Genomic DNA, 7,225 nt, shown 5'->3' on the forward strand with positions numbered 1-7,225 from the left:
TTCCCGGGTGATCTCATAAGTGTGGGTCCCAGCATTTGGGATTGCAGTGACAACATAGGGACTCTGCTCCCATTTACTGTCCAGTTTACTTGTACGGCGGTTATTTTTCAACCACACCACAGCCCCTATTGTCAAGGGTTCTGCATGGGCTGCTTGATCATAGTCTCTCTGCTGTCGGTCTCTAGCATAACCCATACGTTCCTGAACAATGGCTTTGGCCGTATTCAATCGCCTTTGGTGCTCAGCAACCCAGTCGGTGTTAGGTAATGGGTTGATGCAATCAGGTACGTGTATGTCCAAGGAGTGATCAGCAGGCAATGTCCCTTGGCGCCCAAACATCAAATAAAAAGGAGTATACCCAGTGGAACAATGGATGGTATGGTTGTACGTGTACATGAGCTGTGGCAACAGGCTGGGCCAATCCCCTCTGGTTTCAGGAGGCACAGCCCTCAGCATCTCTATCAAGGTCTGATTCATTTTTTCACACAGCCCGTTACCTTGAGGATGGTAGGCCGTTGTCCGGATCTTCTTACAGTTGTGTAAGCGGCACAGTTCATGGAACAGATGGGACTCAAAAGCAGGTCCTTGATCGGTGAGGATCTTTTCTGGACATCCGTAGGGCAGGAGGAAGTGTTTCCAGAACAGTTCGGCTGTAGTCTTGGCCGTCTGGTCCCTCACAGGCACCGCTACAACAAACTTAGTGAAGTGGTCAATAATAGTCATGGCATAAGCATACCCTGAGCGACTAGGCTCCAACTTCACAAGTTCAAGAGGACGGGTACTTACAATGGGTCGCAGTGGTGCCCTCTGGTCCTGGTGCTCACTTCGTTTTAAGGCACAGGCTATACACTCCCGACACCACCTCTCAATGTCTTCTCTCATGCCCACCCAATAAAACCGCTGGCGGATATTAGCCTCAGTCTTTTGGACCCTAAAATGACCGGATTGATTGTGGTACATCTCCAACACCATACCTGCATCTCGTCGGGGTATGAGAATCTGATGCACTCTTTCGTTGGATACTGGGTCTAGGCTTCTCCGTAGCAATAGGCCCTTTTGTATGAAGAGCTGATGGCGCTGTCTCCACAGTTTGATGAGCTCTGGATCTGCACTCTTACGCCTAATTCTCTCAGGGGCTCTGCCACTAGTAATAAAATCCAACAACTTACCCAGCACTCTACTTTCAGACTGTAATTTCACCCACCTTTCCTCTTTGGGCTCAGGCTTACTGGAGGGTGAAGGGGCTGCGGCTCTGTCATTGGTAGCTCGAGCCTGATCCTGTTGAGCAAACTTGTTATAGAAGGCCGGCATTTCTACATCTTCCCAAGCATCCCGCCCATCATCAGGAGCTGTCTCTGTGGGAAGCCTGGATAAAGCATCAGCATTGTCATTAGTACGTCCAGCACGGTATTTTACAGAGAAATCATAGTTGGCGAGGCGAGAGGCCCATCTCTGCTCCAAGGCCCCCAATTTAGCTGTATTTAGATGCGCCAGAGGGTTATTGTCGGTGAATGCAATGAACGGGGTGGCGGCTAGATAATCTTTGAATTTCTCCGTCACTGCCCACACTAATGCCAGGAACTCTAGTTTGAAGGAACTATAATTCTGATCATTTTTCTCAGCCCCTTTCAGGGAGCAGCTTGCATAAGCTATCACCCTCTCTCTGGGCCAACACAGCTCCCAGGCCTCGCTTGCTAGCATCTGTATAAAGATGGAATGGTTTGCTGTAGTCTGGATAACCTAACACAGGAGGCTCGGTCAGTTTCTTTTTTAACAATTGGAACGCTATTTCCCTTTCCTCATTCCACTCAATGGGCACATGAGTTCTAGGACTTTTCTTGGGTTGCCCCCTCAGGAGTTCCTGGATAGGATCAGCTATTTGAGCAAAATGGGGGATAAAACGTCTATAGTAGCCTGCAAAGCTAAGGAAACTCCTCACCTCTTTGACGGTAGTGGGGACCGGCCAATTACGGACAGCCGCTAGCTTATCCGGGTCAGGCTGCACGCCCTCTGCGCTTACCACATGCCCCAGGTATTTTACTGCAGGTTTGAGCAAGTGACACTTGGATGGCTTTACTTTCAAGCCATATTTGATAAGGATTTCAAATACTTCTGCTAAATGTTTCAGATGGTCCTCATATGTTTTTGAGTACACAATGACATCATCTAGATACAGCAGCACCGTTTCAAAGTTTTTGTGGCCCAAACACCGCTCCATTAGTCTCTGGAAAGTCCCTGGGGCATTACATAGCCCGAACGGCATACAATTGAATTCAAACAGGCCTATGGGTGTGGTGAAAGCAGTCTTTTCCCTATCCTCGGGGGCCATGGGTACTTGCCAGTAGCCACTGGTCAAGTCCAATGTGGAGAAATAAGAGGAGGAGCCCAGAGCAGTTAGTGACTCCTCAATGCAGGGCAGTGGGTATGCATCTTTGTGGGTTATTTGGTTAATTTTTCTATAATCCACACAGAAACGGATACCACCATCCTTTTTCTTTACAAGGACCAGGGGTGCAGCCCACGGGCTACGGCTGTCCCGGATTACATTAGAGTCTTTCATCTCTTGGATCATTTCTTTTACAGTCTGATATGAAGTCGGCGGTAAGGGTCTGTATCTCTCCTTGATAGGAGGATGAGAGCCAGTAGGTATGGTGTGTTGTATGGCACTAACCTCTCCATAATCAGTAGCATGTTTACTGAAGGCCTGGTGGTGCTCTTTGACAAGCTGTAGGATCCCTTCTTGTTGATGTTGGGGGGTAGTCTCGTCCCCGACATGGAGCTCTTCCCACCAGGGCACTTGTGGCTGGGTTACCGGCGAACGTCCGCTGACTGCAGCTGGCAGCTTTTCTGTCACTGGAAGACGAATGATGTCTTGGAAGGACACCTGGGAAAGCTGGGCAACAGGGCAATGCTTAGTAAGCGCAACAGGATGATCACTCAGGTTAATCAGACGGACAGGTACTTTACCTTGGGAGACGTTCACCAGGCACTTGGCAGCTCTCACATAAGGGCAGTTCTCCATCTGGATTGGTTCTACCAGGGCTGGATAATCTTGTCCTTGGACTCCCAGGATAGCACGACACCATAAAAGAGTTTGAGAATTAGGAGGCAAAGTCACAGGCTTATTATCACGGATCCTGGCAGTACAAATTTCTCCTTTCCCATTAGCAAACCTCTGCTGAGCACTTAACACGGTAATAGTCTTCTGAATCACCCTCTTGGATGCAGAGGAAGCAGTGGGCAAAGTCTGGTGTAATGCGGCAAGTATTTCAGAATAACAGTTTTTGAAGACATTGGTGCCTAGAATGACAGGATGTCCTCCTCTGTCGCCGGCTTGTACTACTATCACCCCCTGTTGAGGCAAGGTTGCTTCTCCCACCTGCAGAGTGGGTTCCCAGTACCCATGAATCTTTACTGGTTTGCCATTGCTGGCGATAATCTCCACCCAAGATTCAGGCGGCTGGGTTAACTGGTTGATGTCCCAGAATTTTTCAAATGCGGGCAGCTGAATGGTAGTGACCTGGGACCCAGTATCTAGTAGGGCTTCAAAGGGGACCCCGTTGATCTCTATATTGATTTTAGGATGGGATCCTACATACCGGGGCATCCAACTTGGATCCTTTGGACCTAATGTTCTACCTCCCAAGGGGCGGTCCTCAGCCTCGAGGGTAGCCCGTTTAACTGCCAGCACGTGGATTCTGTGTGTCCCACCTTTTTACAGTATTTACACACGGGCCGCTTGCGATCTTTGGAGCGATCTCTATTACGCCTCCCAGGATCCCTGGGGTGAGTCTCTTGGTATGGAGGTGAGAATGGCTTAGGAGGTGACAGGAACTCTTCCTCTGACATTAGGGGTTTTTCCCATTCCTCTATCTTTCTGCACACTCTCTCTAAACTTTTAGTGAGGTGGTTTACCTGTTCTGTCAGCATGGCAATAGTATCGGTAGCTGAAGCTTGAACAGCTTGACCGGCCTCAGCCTGGTTAGTGATAAGCGGTTTTGGCCTGCAGGCTGGTGACTCAGGAGGGGTGCTCAACTCCGTAGATACTGTTGACCCCAGAATTCTTATAGCCAGCTCTTTAAAATCCAGAAAGGTACTGTTAGGGTGCTGGGCTGACAGCATTTTTAATTGAGTCCTTATTTGCTCACTAGACACCCCTGTGATAAATTGTTCCCTCAGGGTCTGGTCCTGATTATCAGCCTCCTTGGGATCTATCTGGATTACAGCCCCCAAAGCCTCCTGAAGTGATAGGGCATAGTCACGGAGGGACTCACCGGACTTCTGTTTCTTGCCAAAGAAGTGCATCTTTATCTCTGAGGCAGTCCTTGTTTCAAAAGTGGCCCTGAGGCGGGTGAATATTTGCTCTAGAGTACTCCGCTCAGCAGCAGGCCAGGATAATACCTCTCTGCGGGCAGCTCCCTCCAATTGTGCTAGCAGAATTTCCATCTGCTGTTCGGCATTTATGGGGTACAGTTTGAATAATGCCAGCAACTTTTCCTTAAAGTCTCTTAAGGTATGGGCCTCCCCTTTATAGCGGGGAAACCATGGGGCCCCAAAATAGTAAGGCATAGTGAAGGGCATCATGCTGGGGGCTATAGGATGGTTGGAAGCCGCAAGCTCTCCTGGGGACGGCTGCTCGGGAACTCCCGGTTCTGACATATTAGTTTATTAAGAGGCGGCTGCTGGCGACTAGAGGGGCCGGAACAATCCCCTTCCCTCCGGTTACAAGTCCTTACCGGTATCGCCGGGGTTGCGCAGGCCAAGTCCCGCGAGACTCTGGACGTCCTGTGTACGCGGTGACGTTGCTGACGTAGGAGAAGCAGGGCCGCGGCGGTGCGATGATGAAGAGGGGCGGGATTCTCTGTGTCTTTGAAGGGATCCGCCCACGAAGGTCCTCAGCAGCGCGGGAAACTTTACTCCAGGCGGCCGGCGGCCATCTTGGTCACCATTCCCTGACAGCAAGCAGGGGTGTTGACAAGTTAATAAATTGTAATCCACAAACACGATTTTCTCTCCCTGGGGGTAGCGCAACACAGCACAGCGCCTCCGATTCCTCCTAGGCACAATGGTAATCCACCGACTTGGAAATAAAGGGTACAGTCCTTGCAATACGGTGGTGGAATAGTTAAAGCACACAGTTCACACTTCTCTGCACTCCAGAAGCATGCGGATCCTGTTCGTGACGCCAAAAAGAGCGATGCAGTATCCCAGGGGGTCAGTAGTGTAGCTTTAGGTATGCGGGGCTTTGTAGTGCAGGGCAACCCACTAACCTGGGATTCACTGTCGTCTTCAGTCGGGTCAACACTGGAACAGGCAGTTGATAAATGTCGTGACGCCAGTGCCAATTGAACGGTGACACACCGTGTAGTGATAGGTGGAATAATTGAGCAATCCTGATATTTATATAACAGGTTAACTTTACTGAACGAATTTGAAGATGGATGAACAGTCAGTGAATACAGTTCCAGAGTTATTCCACACGTTACCATACAGTTACAGAAGTGGTTCAGGCTTTTACTCACAGTCGCAAAAGGACTAACTTCAAGACAGGCCTCCTAGGATCAGGGATTTCCTCTTACGCTAAATGCAGCAATACCCTTCAGGCAACTATTCTCTCTGCAGGGGTATACTTATTTCTTCTCCTGCTTTAGTTCCTGGCTGTAGGCAATACCCTCAAGGTCCAGACACCCAAATCACGGTGATAACCCTTGAGCAGAGGTTTTGTAGAGGTTTTCTTCTCTCCTGATGGCAGGCTCTATCTTTAGAGTACCTCAGGTATAATTAACCTGGAAAACTGGGTTCGAATGATCCTCCACACCAGTGGTGCAATTTCTGTACTAGTTACTGAGTCCTGAATCTCTCAGAACTAACTCTGAACTAGAAACTTCCAACTGACTCCCTAGGCTAGGCCCTGGCCTATTTATACTAAACTGGGGGCTCCCTCTGCTGGCTGGAATATGAATTGCCTGCTACAGGCCTAACTTTCTTAAAGGGAGATACACATTATAATATAGCAGTGTCGGGTAACCTACCCGTATGCTGCATATCAACCAACCCCCTGTCATGCTGGCCTCCCCTAAATGCTCCGCTCCCCAGTCGGGCCTGTACTCCATACACTGTACATATATCGTATCTCTGTAGTGAGCATGGTTCTGTTACCATGTCTATATGTTAAACAGGTGGAGTCCACATTTTTCGCACAGCCCAGGGCCCATAGTAGCCTCTCAAGTAAATTAAATGACTACAATGACAAGATACTGCTTGCTAGTATTATGTATACAATAAACTTAGAATGCAAAATTGAATGTTGTAGTTATGTATTTCAATTCGATTTGGCGCATTCAATATAGTTAAATAAACACATGTTCACATATTTGTTTTCATTTACGGAATCGACGGAATGTGACTGTGTTGTTACCACATTATTACAAGATTTGGGGCCCCACTTTTGATTTTGTCCAGGGCCATGATTTGTCTAAAACTGGTCCTGCCAGGAGGAAGAGTGGCGGATACGGTGAGGTGCCCTAGGAGTGACGTATAGCGGAACTATGCTGGTTGTGCTGGCAGTGGAGGTGTGAGGATCAGCAGAGTCGGGTAGGAGGGGGTGTTGTGAAGGGTTGGGCAGACTTCTACGTGGCACTCACTTACTGCTCCTCCATCCCAATCAGCGACCACTCCGGCCTCATCCTCTTGCTGCTGCTGTGGTAATCCCCAGGTAATCCTCTACACACGGCTTCTCTTTATAGGTCACGTAATTCTGCAGATGATGTCAAACAACTAGTACTGGCCAGGACATGCTGAGAGTGATTATCCAAAACATCTGTGGGGACAGAGCACTTCTGATGTGCAGGTCAAACGAGTTTTAAGAGAAAGTACCTGTCCCGGGTGCCAAATACCTTAGGTAAGCCACTGCTGGTCAGGAATGACACAAAATAGAGTCATAGGAATAGATGCTGCAGAATTGTTATTACATGGAGCATGATATGTTACGAGAGGTTAGAGGTCCACTTTAAAGGGGTTATCCAAACCTGAAAATCCCACCCACAATGCCCGTGCTCCTCCTACAGAGAATACTTACCTGGTCCCCGATGCGGATGTCCTCCTGGATCACTCCATGGCTGTCGATGCATCTCCCGGCGCGCAGATCATAACACCGTCGTGGAGGAGGATTGCAGCCAGTAGCAGGCCACGACCCTGAGTCATGTGTCGGATCCAGCTAAATGCT

Source organism: Bufo bufo, chromosome 1 (assembly GCF_905171765.1).
Source record: "Bufo bufo chromosome 1, aBufBuf1.1, whole genome shotgun sequence".
In the NCBI taxonomy this organism is placed as follows: Eukaryota; Metazoa; Chordata; class Amphibia; order Anura; family Bufonidae; genus Bufo; species Bufo bufo.